The sequence below is a fragment of the Episyrphus balteatus genome, chromosome 3 (genome assembly GCF_945859705.1).
Source record: "Episyrphus balteatus chromosome 3, idEpiBalt1.1, whole genome shotgun sequence".
NCBI lineage: Eukaryota > Metazoa > Arthropoda > Insecta > Diptera > Syrphidae > Episyrphus > Episyrphus balteatus.
The window spans coordinates 12,091,142-12,112,040 of NC_079136.1; the positions used below are offsets into that span (position 1 = coordinate 12,091,142).

The window sequence follows — 20,899 nt, forward strand, 5'->3', positions numbered from 1 at the left end:
TGTATTTTGTTAGAAATGGGAATTGTTACAATTTATCCGTTTTTTGTGGAAAGCACCAGTTTCCCCTATCTTTTTTTGTGATCGTAGAGTAAATAGAAGCTGCGTTAGTTGAGTCATTTGCATTATCAGTTTGTTTGGCTTTTGCTTAAGCTTTTTCTAATCATACTTCATGTTCGCTTGGAGCGATTTGTTTACTCAGCAGTTTTCCAATAAGCTTGTTATATTTAAGGTATCACATTCAATAAGTATGAGAAGTGATCGGGTTCACTGGAGTTTGATTTTGTGTTTAGATCTGTTAAAATAATAGGTACTAAGGTTCTATGGTGTAATGGTTAGCACTCTGGACTTTGAATCCAGCGATCTGAGTTCAAATCTCGGTAGAACCTTCAAAATTTTTTTGCAACAGGCCTAACAAAAAATATTAAAATTTAACTGCAAGATTTATAACTACTCACTCAATTTATAAGAGGCATATAATTGCCATGCTGATGTTATGCGCTGTACAGTAGGTACGGTGCATTTGCATCCGAGCCGAATTTTAATTTTGTTATAGTTGATAGACCATATCGGTACACGCGCCGAATACCAGATTTTGTACAACTCCGCCTACACAGAAAAAAATTCTCGTTCATAAACCGAAATTCATAAATTTTTAAGTAATATTTATTTAATTTAAGCACGAATTCTTTAAAAATAAAATTTATTTTTAACAACAATTTATAAAATTTAAGAATAAGTTTTCATAAAGAATTTCCTATGGAAAATACAGGTGTACTATTGAGCTTGTCATGTATTATGACAAATTGGTAGCAAACCCGGAAGCGGGTCAAAATTCTGATTGCTAAAGGGTTGGGGTCAAAATTCTGCCGGGGTCAAAATTCTTTTATCAAAATTCTGCTTTCAAAATTCTGCTTTACAAAATTCTGCTTTCAAAATTCTGCTTTCAAAATTCTGCTTTTCAAAATTCTGTTTTTCAAAATTCTGCTTTTCATAATTCTGCTTTTCAAAATTCTGCAAAAAATTAAAAAAGGGTTTGGAAAATGTTAAAAAGCGTGCGCTTTTTAACAATCCAAACCCTTTTTTAATTTATTGCAGAATTCTGTAAAATCATCTTTTTGAAAATTTGTCATTTTTTAAATGCGTATTAGGTAATTTTTGTTTTATGAATTAATAAATTTGAAAATTTTAAGAAAAGGTTTAATATAAAACATTTCCGAAAATAATTAAAAATTTATTAATTTATCAAATAAAGATGAATGTTCAAAAATTTGAATAAGAAAAGGAATATTTTGTATCAAACAACATCGGTTCCATCGGTTAAATAAAAAATATTAGGAAAGTACCAATGTTGAATTACATTAATGAGGTGTATTTTTCTTTAGCCAGTGCATATGCTATAAAAAAAAAAAAACAGAATTGGCAGAATTTTTTTGTTCAAATATAACACTGGCAGAATTTTGAAAAGCAGAATTTTAAAAAGCAGAATTTTGAAAAACAGAGTAGAAAAAAAGGAGAATTTTGAAAAACAGAATTTTCACTAAAAAGGCAGAATTTTGAAAAGCAGAATTTTGAAGCCAGAATTTTGACCCGATTCCTTGCTAAATTCTGGTTTTAAAAATTCTGCTTTTTAGAATTTTTAGCGCTTTTTAACATTTTCCAAACCCCTTTTTTTATTTTTTGAAAAATTTCATGAAACAAAATTTTGACCTCAACCTAGCAAATCCAATTTCCTTCAAAATAAGTGCTGTAGCTTTTTTCGCTAATTGTTTGGAAGTTATAGTCCAAAAAGTAGAACAGTACCACTACATCGTCGTCGTAACATACAATTTCATCTTTATCCAAATCGACAAATTTTCTGTATGTTTTCACAACTTTCCCCTCCGCAAACTTTTTCAAAACAGCTGAGCAATGAAGTCCAGCTTCTGCGTTAACCACAAATCCGGTCCTGCATGAACAGGAGACCAGTATTAATAGAGCTTGAATGTAGGAAAAAGAAAGTATTATTCCTCCACGCCAAGTAATGTTTTTCCATAATTGTATTTGGTGGGTACGTTTAAGGAACGTGTTGGATGGATAAAGCCTAAGTTGGTGAAAGAATGGCTATGTTTTGCGATTTTTTCGTTTCTGGAAGAAATTATGCCGAAAGAATGCAAAGAATCTTCGATTTTAGGGATGTCCCTGAATAACGCAATAATAAATGAATTAGCGATTTTTGCACAGGTATTTCGTGAAATTTTTTTTTGTATTTAAAATATCTAACAGAGAGTCCAGATCAATTGTTTTTTGAAGTGAAAACTTCTTTAGTATCGTAGTGATTTGAAACAAGATGAAACAAAAACGCGAAACGAACATTCAACTTGTTATAACTTTTTTGTTTTAATAGATAGATAAATGAAATTTGTACTGTAGATAGGTAATTAAATAAATTATAATTGTACAAAATTTCAATTAATTTCATATTCAAAATTCGGAGATAACGGTAAAAAGATACCGTAGGTAAAAAGTACCGTAATCTCAGCTTGAAATTTCGACATAGTTGGCTTTATGATTCATATGAAATATGATTCATACGTCATATAAAAGGTGAAATAACCTTTCAGATGATATCAAATTTACTATAGGTTGTCATTTAAAAAAATGTATTTAATGGTGTTAAAAGAGAAAAAAGATTGATTTTTTTGCTTTTTTGATGAAAAGTGATTTGGTTTGAAAAAATAAGCTCTTTTTGTAGATGTTGTATGGACATGGACGTTATAAATATTTTGCGCTGAAACAATAAGCTTTCAGATGATATAAAATTAATATATAGGTTGTCATATAAAAAACATGTATTTAAAGGAGATAGAATAAAAAATAGGTAGATTTTTCCTTTTTTTTTGCAAGAAAATTTTTTTTTAAAGTTTCACTCCTACCACTTGTGAATTGCACAAGTGCTGCAAATGGCTTTGTTTTACCTACATTGAAGAGGGAGGTGATACAACTCGCTGTATCACGCCTAGGGACAAAATATGATTCCCGACAAATTTGTTGTGGACAAAACTTTTTGGAGCAAATATTTGCTGAAGCACTTTTTCTCCAGATTGTTTTTTCATTGCAATAAGCTTTAGCTCTCAGGTAGAACGTAGAAGTGATGACGTAGTTCAACTAAGAACTTAACACTTTCGTTATGATAAGAGAAATTTTCAGGTGAACTTTGCAACGTTAAAAAAACTAAATGCCGGAAAAATATTGTTGGAACCATTATGAAAGGTTCTTGCCATAAAACTGTTTTCATGACCTTTGCCTTTCTTCATAATGACTTAACTGACTCTAACAAATTTTATACAAAAACGTCTTATTTGCAGAATTATTATTAAAGTGTGTAAACATTTTCAAAGCAATCAAAAAAGTTCAATAGATCTGCAGTTCATCAAATTATTATGACATTAAGAAAATGTTCAACACTATGATACTCGTAGATATGAAAAAGACTGATTTATGCAGTATGCAGGTAGGCACACCTCTTTTTTGTGACGTGATAGGCACACGGGTGCGAATTTGGTTTATACTTTTTCATGCCGCTAGAACTTTTTTCGGTCACAATATTTTATAGAGAATCAAATATGAAATTGATGTAGAATATTTTAAGGAATTCGAATATTGTATTCACAATTCCGAAAAAAAATATTTTCACCCTTATTTTGTGACCACTTTGTTGAAAAATCGTAATTTTTTTATTTTTGTCCTTCCAAATTCGCACCCGTGTGCCGACAGAGGGTTAACTTTGATATATTTGTATTCTCTCAAGGTATTTAATTTTGAGATCATCTTGCTTATACTCAGTCACTTATACTGGTTCATGTGCATTGAATAATGAAATATATAATAAAATTAATACAATTGATTAAAGGTATATTTCTATCACTTCGCTCGTAGATAGATGAAATAGATAATACATGTTCACTTCACGCGATCAAGAAAATATATCAACTTGTTTGCTCAGCTGTTTTCAATGAGCTTATATTTTTATTAGAAATTCAATAATTTTGAAAGCTGATTCGGCTCATTAGTGCTTTATGATTCTGTTAAGATGAATAACACGGTTCTATGGTGTAATGGTTAGCACTCTGGACTTTGAATCCAGCGATCTGAGTTCAAATCTCGGTAGAACCTTGAAATAAATAATCTTTTGCTTTATGTGGCAATAGTTAAATATGTATTGTTGGTTCTATACATTTTGGTGTAGCCTAGTTTTTGCACCTCTTAGTGCAAAATCTTATTTTTGAGAAAACAGTGCAATCAAACATTTTGGCTATCCCATACAATTTTGTAGATGTTGTAACACAAACACAATCTTTCCATTAACTCATATAAGCTTGAAACAGGAATTATGAGCCATCTAAACCTGATATCTGACATCTTTTTCAAAACTCTGAGAGTATTTTGTCTGGCCCAACAGCTTTTCCCTTTTTGAAAATTTTTCCACTTCACAAACTTCTTCGCCTGTGACGTCGAGTATTTCGCTTAATTCAGATGAAGCTATTACAAAATAAAGCCTTGAAAATTGTTTATTTTAAAGTCATCATTCGTCATATTTCACAAGAAGTTGGCCATTGTTAATAAATACATGTTTTCCGTATTCGATAAATTTCAATACCAAAAAATTACTCATACACCACAGTGACCCTTATACTATTACTACTCAAGTAGCACAAAACTCTTAAATACACCAAAAAATTTGGTGTACATTGCACTTTCGTGATATGCATTTTGAATATAAAAAATACACTACTTTTCAGTGCAGATTTTAGACATTTATTTTGATTCAGTGTAAATAATACCCATGCTCTCGTATATAATGAGCACCGATGGCACAAAACTTGTACCGATTTTCGGTGTATAAATTGTGCAAGTGGTATAAAAATTGTTCTGGTTACTAGGATATAATATACTCCAGAGGTGTATATTATGTACTGATAATTAGGTAAAATAATACACCAAATGGCAAACAGTTTACACCACATTTTGGTGTTGAATTATTCCCTTGGGTATGAAAAATACACAATAATTCAATTGATAAAATACACTATTAGTGTATTTAAATCCGAAAATTATTTTTTTCTGATTTAAAATTTAAACCGAAGTTTATTTTTTTAATCGGAAACACTTTGATGAATTAAAATTTACTGAATGAAAGTATATTATGAATTTATTGTATTAGTCTAAGTATTTACCTTCATAATAATTTTATAGACGGAGTAAAATCATGAATAAATATGATTCTGAGTGCCTAATTTAAAAACGAAGAACATTTTGCCGATCGATTTTCGGTCCTACCCCGTCTAAAATTTGAGCGCCTCGAAAATTTTAATAATTTAAAGATTTTTTATTCGATTCGTAAAAATTAATTTTTTGAAAATTATAGTTTTTGTTCGATTTAAATTTTTTTTTATAGAAGTTCTGTTAAAAACAAGTCGAAGGCGCGTGAAACGAGGCATAGTTAAGTCAACATATATAGTAAAATAATTAATCATTGTTTTTATTTAAATATGGCTGCCACCTTAATCTCATTTTTTCCAAAAATTCTTTGAAAAATATGGCCAATTCCTCAATTTGGAATTTAAAATGCACCAATTTAAATGAAAAAGAAAAAAAAAATACACAATTGTAAAAGTTATACACAATATGCTTTTTTCGGTGTATTTATTTTGCTGAAAAGTGTATAAAATATGCACTGATTTGTATCAATCGAGAAATTATGCAAAAAACGCACCGAAGTTGAAGGACCAATGAGAAAAATGCACCATTATGAAAATTAATTTTGGTATATTTTATTTGCTGGAAATGATATAGGCAATGTTAAAATCTTTGTTAAAAAAATAAATGTTTCGTAAACAATAAAGAAAAAAAACTTATTTCATATTAATTTTAAATATTTTTTACATTTTTTAAAAGCTGCCATCTTATGGTTGCTCTGCAATAACATCTGTTACATCTTCCTCAGCCTTTTCTGGTTCCGGATCCTTTTCATCCTTTTTGTCTGTATTTTCATTTAACCTTATTTTCTTTTGTGTGCCTTTCGGTCCAACGTCTTCCTTCCTCTTCAACAAATCACGAAAATATTTTTGGGTGCCGTCTAAATCAATTTTGTCGTCAACATTTGAGTTTACAACAATAATAAATAGAGACAATATAGCGCTTTGCTTGGAAAACTTGTTGGGTTTTTTCTCTCCAGCTATTTTCCAGGAGCACGTTTTTAGGAGAGAATCAGCAAAGAGCATTGATTTGAGTTGCGTTCTTCGTGTAAATTGTTTTGTCGTGTTTTTGACCAGCTTCAATTTTGAAAGTATGTATATATTCTGTAGCTTGTTGAAAGTAATCGTCTTTGTCGTCGCTCAGTTTCTCGTTGAAGAGATTCAAAACATCAATGGAACTGATTGGTAACCTAGGAAAGGATACGCCTTCAGAATACTCAGATGCAACCAATTCCTCTGCTGCCGAATCAAAAACCATGGAACGTTTCTCTTCCTTATCCTTTGATTGGGTCGATGGCTCGGGTTTAATTATTTGTTGTAGCGCAAACACTTCGCAAACACTGGCCCTGTTTTGGTTAATAATATTTGAAACTCCTGTCAAGTAGTATTTCAAAACTGCAAAAAGTTATATGATGAAGTTCAAATTTTCTATTATATAAATCATCCTAAACAACTCACCATTTGCTTCTTTTAAATTTGACTTTAAAAATTGAAGTAGCTCCTCTTCGTTTGGTAGATCGACATCATTTGCTTCTACGATGACTTCAATATTCTCAGATATATTCGCATCTTGTATGGGAATGTACACTTCATCCCCGATTATTTGCCGTGATTGCGATTGAATTGAAACTGAGTTCGTTAATATTTCATTTTTGGCTGTGATATAATATTAGGTTCATTTATAATAATATTTTTTTCAGATAATGAACCGTTTCTTGAGTTTTTTGGCCGCATATAAAAGTTAATGTTTGCCCAATTTCCGAATAAGTTTCGATGATTTTGCTGGATGTTATTAACTGGTTGGCCAATGTTTTTTAATTTTTTTAAATTTTCCTTCTACGATAACACTTCAAATAGCACCGGCACACAAAATAAAAAAAGTGTCATGTACCAGGAACCAGACCTATCTTTCTATATGTTTTTGGGCACGCTGAATCCGAATTTCAAGTTCGTTTGGCCCTGTCACCCTCCAGTTTTGAGTTAAATGCAAAAAACTAAAAACAAGGAAGTTTTTTGCCTTTTTTGGGGTCTTTTTTACATTTTTCTCAAAACTGAAGGGTGTTCGGGCAAAACGGACTTGAAATTCGGATTCAGAGGGTCCAAAAACATATAGAAAAATAGGTCTTGTTCCTGGTACATACAACTTTTTTTTTGGTGTGCTGGCACTGTCGCGAAATTTCGCTTTCATCCCCGGCACACAAAAAAAAAGTTCCATGTACCAGGAACCAGACCTATATTTCTATATGTTTTTGGACTCGCTGAATTCGAATTTCAAGTCCGTTTTGCCCGAACACCCTTCAGTTTTGAGAAAAATGCGAAAAAAACTCCAAAAAATTCATAAAAATCCAAACAAAATGCAGTCACAGCACAAAACTGGAGGGTGACCGGGCCAAACGGACCTGAAATTCGGATTCAGCGTGCCTAAAAACATATAGAAAGATAGGTCTGGTTCCTGGTACATGACACTTTTTTTATTTTGTGTGCCGGTGTAGTTATTTGATTTCGAGGTACTCATTTTAGTTGATTTAAACACGCAGTGTGCTCTTTAAGAATTATATATCGATTGAATAATTTCAATTACATTTTGTTGTTTATTTTTATGTGTTTTAGTGTATTTTATTTCCACGTGGTGTAAAACTTTCAAAAAAACGTATTTGGCAATTAAAAATGGTGTAATTTATCTACAATATAAAGTGTAAAAAATATGCTATGTTGGATGGTTGCAGAATCGAGTAATTTTATATACCATTAATGGTATATTATAAAAACAACTGATCACTAGTTAATTTTTTGTACCAAATTTCAAAAGAAATGTTGAAATTTTGCACAGAAAATACAATGGTGTAACTTGTATACCGGTATTTTTGACAAATACACCAAAATCTTGTTTTTTTTTTAGTTTTCTCAATCATACACCAAAATTAATGAATTTACACCAATTTATGCACAAGTGTGCTACTTGAGTAAATCATTAAATAATGAATAAAACAAGAATCATGCTATTGTCTTTGGTTCTAATTTTTGTTTTAACGATCATTTAAAGTAAGCATCGTTTTTAGAATTATTTGCAGCTAAAATGGGTGTTGTAAAACCTTTCAAAAGCAAAAGATTAGATTAGGAGATTTAAACTCAGATCGCTGAATTCAAAGTCCAGTGTAGTAACCATTACACCATAGAACCGTGTTATTCAAGATCTTAACTGATAACTGAAAATATACATCAGCTTTAAGACAATTGAATAAACACTTTAACTTTTCATGATTGCATCTTAGTAAACATGAAAAACAAACAAATTGAATGGGAAAGCGCTTTAAAAAAAATGAAACTTGTCTTCTTATTGGTTTGCAAAAAAACGTAGGTAATCGACCTTAAACCTAATTAATTTGTGTTCTTTAAAACCGATGTAAAGTATATTAATGATGATGTTAGTTACCCAACGAATTAAAAATGGTAGAAAAAACTTGGTTTTCCCTTGAAAAAGAGTACATATCCAATTATTCGCACATAAATTAAGAAATACCAAATTAATTACGAAACAAATGGCAGGTGGCCCTGTCAACAATTTGATTCATAAAAAAAAACCACCAAAATAAAAATTATAAAACCACATAAACAACATTCAGTCTATATGGATGATGCACAGTCTTATACATTTGTCAAACATCCTGCCTCGCTGACATACTTTCTCGCTCCTCATTAAAAATCACACAAAAACTAGCCCACAACACCGCACAGTATAATCTGTAAGAATGGTGAATTCGTCAAACCGCTACATCATTAGTCAACATAAACCTCCAAAATTGGCTCACCAGCCAGCAGACCAATGTCAACTCCATTATTTGTCCAAAACAACCGAATTGTCTCCGAAAAAAAACAATAAAATGGCACAAAAAGTGCAAACCCAGCGTGCAACACGAAAAGGAGGCTACAATTCCGCACAGCAGCACAACAGCAGCAGCCGCCGCCATCGGTATTTATTCCATTTAAGGAATCGCAATTAATTATTTTTAACTGTTGATCGTCCCAAATGCGATCCGCACTTGCCACCGACTCCCGACCTGGCTACGAATCTAGCCGCACTAAAAAAAAAACAACCAAACTGCGTGCAACACTCACCTTGCGGCTAATATAGAGATGACTGTAAAAACTAAGTACTACAACAATTTTAATTCAATCGTATAATTTCCTCCTGCTGCGGCTGTGTTGCCAGAGGGATTCACAAGCTTGTTGGCCAAAAAAACACCAACCAACAAACAAAAAAAAAAACAGTTCGTTGGCAGTTCTAAAGAAATGGGTTTTGCGATTTCGGCGCTGAATCGATGTCATGCGCGGACGGACTAATTGTGTATTCCACCATTGCGACTCATCATCATCTGTCTTCGCGAAAGGAAGCAGCGATGGCGATTTTATTTAACGCACTCGCATTCGCGGCATTCCAAGCGACCTCAGGTCCACCGAAGCTGGCCAAAAGACATATACGAAGCCCAGGCGCATATCGTCTGGTTCGCAGTCGTTGCTAGAGTTGCTCTTTTGCGAATGTCCTGCAATGAATTTTCCAAGTTTTTCCCTCGGCTATAATTTGTCATTTCTTTAATTGGCCCGGCCAGCCATACTGGTTTTGTGGCATCTTGGTTTGTTGGTTATCATCTTCTTCGTCCCGTGCGTCGCGTCGTCTGTGTGCCTTGCCCTTTTAACCAGTCTATCGTTTGTGAGGAAGAAGAAGATGGCTGCTGGATGATGATTCTGTTGATGGATCATCATCGAAGATGTTGTAGAAGAAGAAGAGATCGATGAAGTGAAGATGGATGCTGGATGCCATGCCTCGCTGATGCACTGGAATGATTGAAAGCGAAAAATCGAAGAGGGATTGTGGAATTTTAACAAGCTGTTTGTTTTCTGGTGTTTGGAATTCCACGGGAAATGAATTCGTCTCGCAGAGAAATTATTATTATATTTTTATTTTTTTTTTTTTTCAATCTTCTCCTCACTCGACTTCCTTCAACAAAGTGCATACAAGATAAACAAGGTTGCCTGAAGTAGTAAATATTTTATGTAGATTCAGAAACTTAAACTTTAAAATACCAATTCAACAACTGCTGGCTGGATAACAAGGTATTTTAAATTAAAATTAATTACTTAACAGAGTTCCGTCGATAGGGGCTGTAAGCGAAGAGTATTATTGGAATTTATTTTTTTTTTATAAAATAAATACAATAAAGAACAAAAACAAAAAAAAAACAAAAACATTTTTCGAAATTAAGATAAAAAACGATCCTGGCAAAAGTTCAAAATAAGTTGGTATTTGGATTATGCTTAAAAACATCAATCTCACTACCTTCTCGATTAAAAATGAATGGCAAGAAAAGTTGTTGCATTTATCAATTTGTATATTTTTTTCATGTTTACTTAAACTCGATCAATGAAAGTTTTTTGTTTTTTTTTTTCAGCAGTCTTCGAAAAGCTTGTTATACACATATTTTGAAGCATACTCAATGATACCTATCTTAGATTATTGAAAACTGATAAGACTTTATCAGTTAAGATGTTTAATTGAACGGTTCTCTGGTGTAATGGTTAGCACTCTGGACTTTGAATCCAGCGATCTGAGTTCAAATCTCGGTAGAACCTCAAAATTTGTTTTTGAAAGCAACAGTTTTAACATATCCCTTTTATCTACATGGAGTTTTAAAATAAAGTGAATTAGAATTGCGAAATGAATCAAAATTTATTTATGAACTTGTTTCTAGCAGAACTTTTTCAAAAAATCTAAAATTGTTGTTTTTTGAAAATTTTGTAAAATAATATTGAGGCTAATCAAACGTTAAAATCGCCTCAGGGGCTTGTTATAGCAATCACGGTTTAATAAAACTTTAGTGCAACTACAACCTATGGAACCTTTCAGTTTGGCAAAAATTAAAGATATTAAAGATTCGTTGAAACTACCAAATCAATATAGCCTTAGTTAAAAATTCAGCACTTTTTTCAAACAAAATTAGAAACGAATTTAATTTCGTTTCTATAATTATTCCGCAGCAATGACGGGGTCGGTTGACAAATACAGTTAACATTTTTATCATAATATGGGACATAAGCGGAAACAAGCTAAAGAAAAAAACTTACTTAGCAGCTCTGTGTTTATCAAAATCAGGTAAATAAATGAAGAGTTCCGGAATTTTTTTATGATTTTATTTGACATCTGTTAGACAACACAACATTAAAAAATTAAAAGTATTAAGATCCTAGAACCAGATACCAAACTTAAACTCTTAAATTCTTAATTTTGAGAGGAAATGTAAAAAAATAATAAATTGAAAACAAAAGTCAAAATTTCTCAACTCTAGTCTGTTACGTCAAAAGAGTCACTGTGGTGTATGTGTACATTTTTAGTATGGAAGCTGTATTACAAAAACTTAAACTTAATATTTTTCATTTTAATTTAGGAAAAAATTTGGATATGTGGTATGACTATTTTTTAAATAGTGGTGTATTTTTTTGGTATATAAATATGGAACATGAGTGAAATTTTTTCAGAGATGTCAGGTCAGGTTTTAATTTTCATAAAAGTCAATATCTACGCAACATGAAACTAATTCATCTTTTTAAATTCAAAATTGTCCACTGAGTCGTTCACTTCTTCTAAAAAACAGTATTTGAAACAGTACACGATTCCGACAGGATGATATTATTGAAACCATCAGCTACATCATTTTTGTCAACAACTGTCCTTTAGCGCTAAAATTAAGGAACCGGTTGTTTTTCGATATTTAATACATTTTTGAAAACTTAGGTTATTCATTGGACTGTAACCATAAAAAACTACAGAAACGAAAAGTGACTTCTTAAGATGCGATAAAATTATTTTTATCGCACGGGGGTCACGGGGTCATGACCCCCCCAAGAACTCAAAACATAAACAAAAATTGTTATGTGATTTGCAAAATGTCGAAGTTTTAGAACATGAACGAAAATGAAAAGTGAAAAAATTTTTCGGTACTCAAACCAACTATTTTCCTATATTTGGGGATATTTTTAGCAACCGCTATGCTGCATGAGGATTATTTTGATTCGTTCGATAATGTAAGGCATTGATAGGCTACAAGTTAAGCTGTGTTGTAGAATTTTGTATGGATTTAAAATCCAAATATTTTTTTAATTTTGACTAAACCGATAAAATAGATAATAGATATTTAAGCAAGCTTAGATCACTTAAAATATCTTTCGATAATCAATTTAAGAAAATCTAATAAATATAACTGAATATGTTTTATATTTTAAACCGCCGATAAATACCTCAAAGCTGACGAAATCAGAGCCGAAAATTGTAAAATCCTTAGTGAATGATCTAAAGCATTTCTTTAATTAGTATTGGCGTTTGAAATTTCGAAAAAATATCTACCCTAAAACTAGCATAATTTTGTTTAATATTTTCTGTTACGACAAAAATATTTTTTTGTCTTTACTATATTCACAGAGGTACCTATTTGAATCGTCTTAAAAAAAATAAAAATTCGCGTACAATTTTAAAACAAAATTTAAAAAAAATTATAAATTTTCAAACACAATTTTTTTGGAAAAACTTTGCGATTCGTTTGCCTGAGGTTAGGAAGACAATTAATTCGAAAGTTACCAGTGTTATTAAATTAAAATGATTTTTATTTTAACTTATAAAATAATTCTGGACTATCGGAAAACAATGCAGAGTTGTTTAAAGGCAAATTATTGAATCGAAGGACTTGTACATTACTACGGATCGGGTTTCCATGCAAATGCATGTTTTTTTAGGAACACCTCGGAAGCATGGCAACGAAGTATGTACACGAATCAGGATATTTCCTTTAAAATGGCAATCAATCGTTAGTGCATATTTTTGCATATTTTGCATTTATTAGCATTTTTTGGAAATAAATGCATGTTTTTCGTGCATATTTTCGCAAAAATTTGCAAAAATAACTAAATTTCACGCTTAAAATTTTTGACTTAAAGTGACTGAAAGTCAATTGGAAAAAAGTCAAAAACGTAAGCAAATGCTGTGCAAAACTGGGAAATCAACATTGTCCAAACTCATAAAAAACACGCTCAAATGATAAATTGGATTATTTAAGAGTAAATTTTCGCCAATTTTATTTATTGTTTTTAAAGAAAACCCCAATATTTCCAAAAAGTTACATCTTTGAACTCGGAAATGGTTTCGTATATAGATTTCATAAAAGTTACGTAAAATCTTTTTATAATTTTAAAGAAATATTGATATTTTACAAATTCATGTGGCCTTAAAAGCATATTTAAAGTGCATACTTTTTTTTAAGAGTATATTTTGAGAGCATATTTTTCGTTTTTAAGTGTATGAAAATCCTATCCCTATACATTACACTGTATCTACTTTAAGGACAGGATGGGGTTAATTGGTTAGACTTAAGGTTGAACCCTAAACAAAAGCAAACGAATCACACAACGTTTTTGTTTGGTTATATTTAGAACTCTTCGGAACTGCTCGATTCGATATGCAAAACGAGCAAACTTTAATATTTTTAATTCAAATAGCACATTTTCAAGTTTATGCCTACTATCAAAACTTTTGTAAAAAAAAATTTGGCATGACCCCCCAAGAAGAAATCCTGTATACGCTCCTGTACGTACCTCCCATACAAACTTTTCGAGGTATTGCAATTTTCTCGAAAACGGCTCAAACGATTTCGATTAAATTTGGTGTTTGTTAAAGTCTTAGTGATTCTAACAAAACTGCGTTTTTAGTTTTTTTTCACAAAAAATTCGGAAAACGGAAATATGGCGTTGCCGTTTTCTGCCAAATTCATATATTTTCTAGTTTATGTCGTATAAATTTCATCAAAGAATATGCCAATTTTATTCAAAATTTGCAGACAAATATTTCTCGTCATTTTGAAGTATAAAATGTAAAAAAAAAAATTCAAAACAGTTTTTGAAAAAAAAATTTGTACCTAAATGGAATTTTTTTACTTATATATATTTTTTTTAATTTAACGAAATTCCAAAAGTTATTTAAGATAAAGATACTTTGAACTACAAGAGCAAATACGTGTGGCCCCAGTATTTATATGTTCCAAAATAAGTAGATATGCAGTTCTGTTACTTTAAATACTCAGCCCAAGTTAAATAAAAACACCTACTTGATCCCACAAATCCAGCTCTAAAAAAACGAAAACCGTATAACAAATCATAATTTTGCTTTTTTAAAAGTCACCCTTCTATATTCTTCTTTTAAAATTCTTTAAAACCTTAAAACTCTCTTTTATCTCCTTAAAATCTTGATATTACATTGACAGCTTTAGTCCAATCAGATTGACGCAAGAGACGTTGGGTAGAGCTAATACCTACTCATGTTATATTTCACTATAAGCAATTTAATACACTGAGCCAAAAAACAACGTAAAATCAATCTAAACCACTTTGAATCAATGGAAAATCACTACATTTTTAGCCTAAAGTGGAAAATGATTGAATCAAAGTAGCACACTTTAAATCAAAGTTGTTCACACATTAAATCAAAGTTGTTCACACATTAAATCAAAGTTGTTCACACATTAAAAAAATAAAAAAAGTAAAACTGGCATCCGCTGGGGATCGAACCAGCTATACCTGGGTTGACAAGCTTGTGCTTTACCACTGTGCCATCTCACTTATAAAAATTGATGTGACAAACTGTAAGTTAAGCATAGGACGACTTTTTAGAAAATTAATGAATATATTTTTCACCATTGATTCAATGTAGAACGGATTAAAAATTACTATGCGTTTTTTCTCTGGGTGTAAGAAAAATAATTATATTTTTTTCGACTTGTTTTTATTAAAAAATTGTCAAAAAATTTTGTATGTCTAAATATTTTATGAAATTATGTATTTGATAGAAAATATTTTTTTTACTCTTGTTTTGTCCAATCGATTTCTAAGCTCCCAAAAATAAAGCACTTCAAGGATAAAAAAAAATATTTAAATTTTGTCAAATGTTTAAGAATTATCTGAAAAGTTTCTGAAAATGTAAAGAACACGCTGCCAAGGGTTATGGCAGCGTATCTTTTGATTAGCACTCAACTTAAACCTCCAAACTGGGAGACTAAAAGCTTCAAACGACTTATAATAACATATAGGGTAGAAGGGGGAGGATTTGCCAGGATTTAGGAAAATTGATTTAACGCAAAGTTTTTACGTTTCTTTTAATTTTTTTATATCTGATATTATTATTGACTTTATTATCTTCACTTAAATATTTTTTTCATCTTGATATATTAATTATTTATATTTTTAATAATTTATTCAAAAAAACGAAAAGTGATGTGGCAAAGCCTCCCCAGGTGGGAGGCTTTGCCACGGGGGTGGGGAGGGATTGCCAGTTACCTAAATATAAAAGTTAATACAAATAAAACCGATTTTGGTTAAACAAAACTTCTTTTTAGCTGAAAGTACGAAGAAGGGATTGATTTTTAAGGATTCTGCCATCCTCTTTTGAGGAAGCTTGCTTCTGGCAAATGTACCCCATGGGGTGCATTTGCCAGAGCAAAACCTACCCAAAAACAAATGGCAAATGCACCCCACAAGCTAATCTTTCAAAAATTTACTTATAACTTTTTTATAAGTTAAACAGTAAAAAAATCACTTTTACACAGCATAGTACACATAATTTTCAAAAGTTATTTGTATGAAAAGGTAATTTAACAAGACAAATATTAAAAATTTATGACGATTATGTACCTTCACATTTTGGTTTTCAAAATTAAAAAACTAAAAAAAAAAACAAAAGCGTCTTATTTATTTCGTGTCCAGCCAAAAGCTGTCAAACTTTGTGGAAAGTTTTCAATCATAATTGTGCAACACAAAATGATTTTTTGGTATTTAATATTCTGTTTGTTTGGAAAAAAACCTGGACTGGCAAAGGCACCCCACTGGCAAATGCTCCCCCTTCTACCCTACATAGGTATGATAATCGCATTTTTGTTTACATTTCCTTTAATTTTGCAAAAGTAAAAACCGCATAATTTCAATTGCAGTTTTTAAAAGATTTTATCAAATTTCAATACGGTTCTATGGTGTAATGGTTAGCACTCTGGACTCTGAATCCAGCGATCCGAGTTCAAATCTCGGTAGAACCTGAAAAATTTATATTTTCAAAAATGTTCCTCATTTTATTCTACCTACACTTTTTGTTCATTTTTCAATATTAATATTGAATATGAAATATGTATTCCTTTAAATTGCATATAATTCAAAGCACGATTAAGATTCCTTCTGTAAGATAGGTAGTTTTTGTTAACCTTGAATTACGAATTTCCATAAATAACAATATTCATATTCAAAACTTCGAGCTCATTATTTTCAAAATGGAAGATCCTCCTGCCCATATTAGCGGTACATAATAAAACAACAGCAGAATCCAAAACAGAAGCACTCGATATCCCAAAAGATGATCTTATTTTATATTCACAAAAACCCCAACTGCTACAAAAATAAATCGAAAAAAAAAAACCTTCTTTCAACAGCATAAAGCCTATATTCATCGTCGAAGAGTCGAGGACGGACAATAAGTCGAATCGTCAAAGACTTAACTAACAAGCACCCACTTTATAAAAGGTCTATCAATTTAAAATCAATATGTCACATAAATTGGAAAGAAATCATCCGCGCGGCAAGCGATTGCCCGATTATATGCTGCCAGTGCTAGATCGCCGATAGCTTCAAAAATAATATACCAACAAGGTCTTCCAAAAGGTATCGGACTCAATGAGTGTGTGGCACATTCCGCCTTCTACAGGGTTTTCGCTCGAAAATGGTAAAATCCATGTTATGTGGCAAATATCACCAAGATGATGATGATGATGATGATGAGGCAGCAGCCAGCCTCCAAATCCGAACAAAAGGCTATAGCCAAAACCAAACCAGCAACCATTATATCCATTCGCCTGGATTTGTCAATGATTCGCCAAGTGATAAAACTTTACTCGTAAATCCTTAACGAGATCACAAGCGTATTGTTGCAGGGTATTGGTATAAATGCAATAAGCCAAAAACTCCCTCAGACTTCGTTATTCGAAAAGGAAAAGACACAATTTCCACAATGACATCGAAGACGACAACGAGTTAAGACGGGAACAACCACACTGCAACTCGTACAGCGTATAAACTACACCTCCAAGGAATGCCCAACTATACTACCACTCTGGTTGCTCCTTTGGCAGCAGTGCCACTGGAATGGCCATGCAATCAAATGGTGATTACAGCTGGCGAGAGATTAAACCTGATAAAAGTGTCAGTTTCCTGCAATCATATTTGCCATTTTTGTAAAATGTATTTTTATTATGCTCCTCCGCTTCTGTTGCTATTGCTGTTGTGACCAGCTTGTTTGGGCTTCCATTCCAACAACAACACTTCTTCTTCGATGCGAGTAGGTTGATGCTGGGCATGATGATGTTGGGTGAGCGCAGGGATAACCAAACCATAGCCAGAGTCGCAAATGCAACCATAACCACAAGACAGGGGAGTTAAATTAGAAATTTACACAATATCGCAATTGTTCGAAAATGGAATAAGTGGTTAACGACCGTGCAGGAATGAGGTGCCAATGAGAGTCACACTGCTCTGGGTGATGGAGATGGAGAGTGTGCTCCTAAATGCATATCTTGAGCGAGGATAAGGCCGTTTAAGGAAGACACTAACAGGTTGCTTGCTTGCTATTGCAGCAGCAGAGACACAGTCAACTGCCAAGCTCGGTGTTAATATGTAATTTGAAAAAAAGATTCGTGGAAATATGCATTTGGCATTATGAACATGCATCAGACTGTTGCATATTTAATCTAAATTGGAGATAACATTTAACATTTATGATGGGTTAAGTGAAGGATATAGCCGTAGTTGGACAATCGAGACAAGTATCAATGTAATTCTAGAAAGTGAAATATTAAACAACTAGTACCTACCAAAAAAAAAAACTTGAACATCTTGATATAAATGGAAATGCAATTATATGAATTAAAAAACATGAACATTTAGACAAGTTTAAGAAATTAAAACAAAATTGTTGCAGTCAATTAAATAAATAATTAAATAAACGCTTTGTGAAGCCCATTTTTATCTTCAACTACAATAATTCGGAGTAACCTTCTCCAACAAGATTTTTTGTTAGAAACTTAACGATTCAGACAATCAATTTGAATTGTTTTTATACAATAACTTGGAAGACGTATTTAATGTACACAAATAAATTTCCTTTAAATGCAAAATATCCTACTTTAACTATTAAAAGTCAAAGGACTTTTTCAACGGTGAACAAGATTACGCCAAAACTCGTCAATAGCACTGGTCAACAAAATTTAACTTTTTTTGTTACATAAACCAAAATATACTTTTCTATTGGTTTATGGTGGGCTGAGCTCGAATCCTAAGTTAGAAAAATTCTATCACATCACGTTTTTAAAATACCTATTGCAGTTAGAAAATCGAGAATGCCGCTTTTTACAAGTTTTCGAGGTTATTTCTTAGCGTTTAGTTTTTTGATTAAATTAAATTTGTAACGGTTTCTCAAAACAACTTAGTTTTGTCTTTAAATCTGTTTAATAATTCTTTTCTTCTTCGAGAAAAAATTTGTAAGCGATTGGTAAAGAACTTTTTGAGGTTTACTATTAAAAGCAAATGAACATGAGATACACCAAACATGTTGATTTCAACTTAAAGATTACTCGAAGAACACAAAACTTAGTTCTTTTAGAAATCGTTACAAATTTATTTTAATCAAATATACCTAAACTCTAAGAAATAACCTCGAAAACTGGTAAAAAACGCCATTTTTTATTTTCTAACGGGAATAGGTATTGCAAAAGCCTGATGTGATAGAATTTTTCGAACTTCGGATTTGAGCTCAGCACACAAAAAACCTATAGAAAAGTATATGACCGGTGTAGTTAGAGTGAATTTATTTAATTCAAACAACTTTCAATATAAAAAAATGAATATTCAAATTCTCAAACGATTTTAGACTACGCTTTTTATAGTTAACACCCACTTTTAATGTAATGAAGGCAGAGGACTTGCATAAAACTAAATAAATAACACTGGGTTTACAAGGGTTTTGTTGCCAAAACAAAAATATACTTTTCTGAAGGTTTTTTGGGGTGCTGAACTCGAATCTTAAGTCAGAAACAACTAATCAGCTCCCGTTTTTTGAGATAATACCGTTAGAAAATGCAAAAAAAACGTTTTTTTTTTTGAGTTTTTCGGACCTTATTCTTTTGTAAAAGGAAAATTGTTTGAGCATATTTAGTAAATGGTTACTATAAGAACTGTTTTCCATCTTTCGATACCTGTTTAAATCTTTTCAATGTCTTTTGCATTTCCCGATATATCTTAAAATGAATTAAGTGGGTTTGGCTTCATATATCATAAAGGAGATAATGACGGGAGACGGACAGAATCCCGAAATCCAAAATCCAGAAAGACCAAAATCCAGAAAGCCCTCAATCCCGAAAACCCAAAATCCCGAAAACCCAGAATCCCGAAAACCCAAAATCCCGAAAACCCAAAATCCCGAAAACCTAGAATCCCGAAAACCCAAAATCCCGAAAACCCAGAATCCCGAAAAACCAAAATCCCGAAAACCCAAAATCCAGAAAGGCCAAAATCCCGAAACTAAAACAGAAAAATTAAAAAACTTGTGTTTCACTGAAATTTTAACTGAAACATAAAATGAAAACCAATTATAAAGCATTTTAACCATACAATTATTATAAGTTAAATATTAAAACTCATAATTCTTTTGATTTTAGTTCAACGATTTTTCCAACTTTACTCAATCATAACAAAACACTGCTGAGAGAACAATAAGAATATGAAATCATGTAAAAAAGAGATACATACTAACGGAATCATACACTTGTATTGTTTTTTACGTATTAACAACTCAATTTCACATTTAGGATTGTTTTCGAAACCAAAATCCCGAAAAATTATATAAAATGAAAAATTTGCGCAAATTTTTCATTTTATATAATTTTTCGGGATTTCGGGATCCCGTTCGGGATTTTGGGTTTTCGGGATTCTGGGTTTTCGGGATTTTGGGTTTTCGGGATTTTGGGTTTTCGGGATTTTGGGTTTTCGGGATTTCGGTTTTCGGGATTTTGTCCCCAATCCGATAATGACGTTATACAATTTATAAAAATACCAAACAACTGAGGATATCTCGGGCAGTAAAAAAGATATCGGAAAGATTTTAACAGATTTAAAAAGGTGAAAAATAGTTTTTATAAAAACCGTTACTAAATTTGCTCAAACAATTTTCCTTATATAAAAGAATAAGGCCCGAAGTACTGCATTTTCTAACGGTAATATTTCAAAAACGGGAGCTGATTAATCTTTTTTTGACTTCGGATTCAAGTTCAGCACACCGAAAACCTTAAGAAAAGTATATTTTTGTTTCGGAAACAAAAAAAAAAGTTTAATTTAACCAGTGTAATAGATGAGATATTTCAGCAATCTTGTACGTTTTACGTGCGCTCATAACTGAATTTAAATTAAAAACCAAACAAAAAAGTGAAGTGAAAAGTGGTTCAACAAATATGAAGAGCTTATAGCAAAAAAGGCTGATTTTTCTATAAACCTACATATGTGGATAAATGCTCCAGCTCTATGAGCACGCAAATCTTCAG

At 31.8% G+C, this 20,899-nt stretch overlaps 4 non-coding genes across 4 annotated transcripts; all 4 read left to right on the plus strand.

Annotated features, from left to right (window-relative positions):
* The first annotated feature begins 314 nt into the window (after positions 1–314).
* Positions 315–386, plus strand: Trnaq-uug (transfer RNA glutamine (anticodon UUG)). The gene has a single exon. It is a non-coding gene; the product is annotated as a tRNA-Gln (tRNA).
* Positions 387–4,080: 3,694 nt separating this feature from the next.
* Positions 4,081–4,152, plus strand: Trnaq-uug (transfer RNA glutamine (anticodon UUG)). Its single transcript has one exon. It is a non-coding gene; the product is annotated as a tRNA-Gln (tRNA).
* Positions 4,153–10,790: 6,638 nt separating this feature from the next.
* Trnaq-uug (transfer RNA glutamine (anticodon UUG)) lies at positions 10,791–10,862 on the plus strand. The gene has a single exon. It is a non-coding gene; the product is annotated as a tRNA-Gln (tRNA).
* A 5,423-nt stretch (positions 10,863–16,285) lies between these two features.
* Positions 16,286–16,357, plus strand: Trnaq-cug (transfer RNA glutamine (anticodon CUG)). Its single transcript has one exon. It is a non-coding gene; the product is annotated as a tRNA-Gln (tRNA).
* Positions 16,358–20,899: the final 4,542 nt, after the last annotated feature.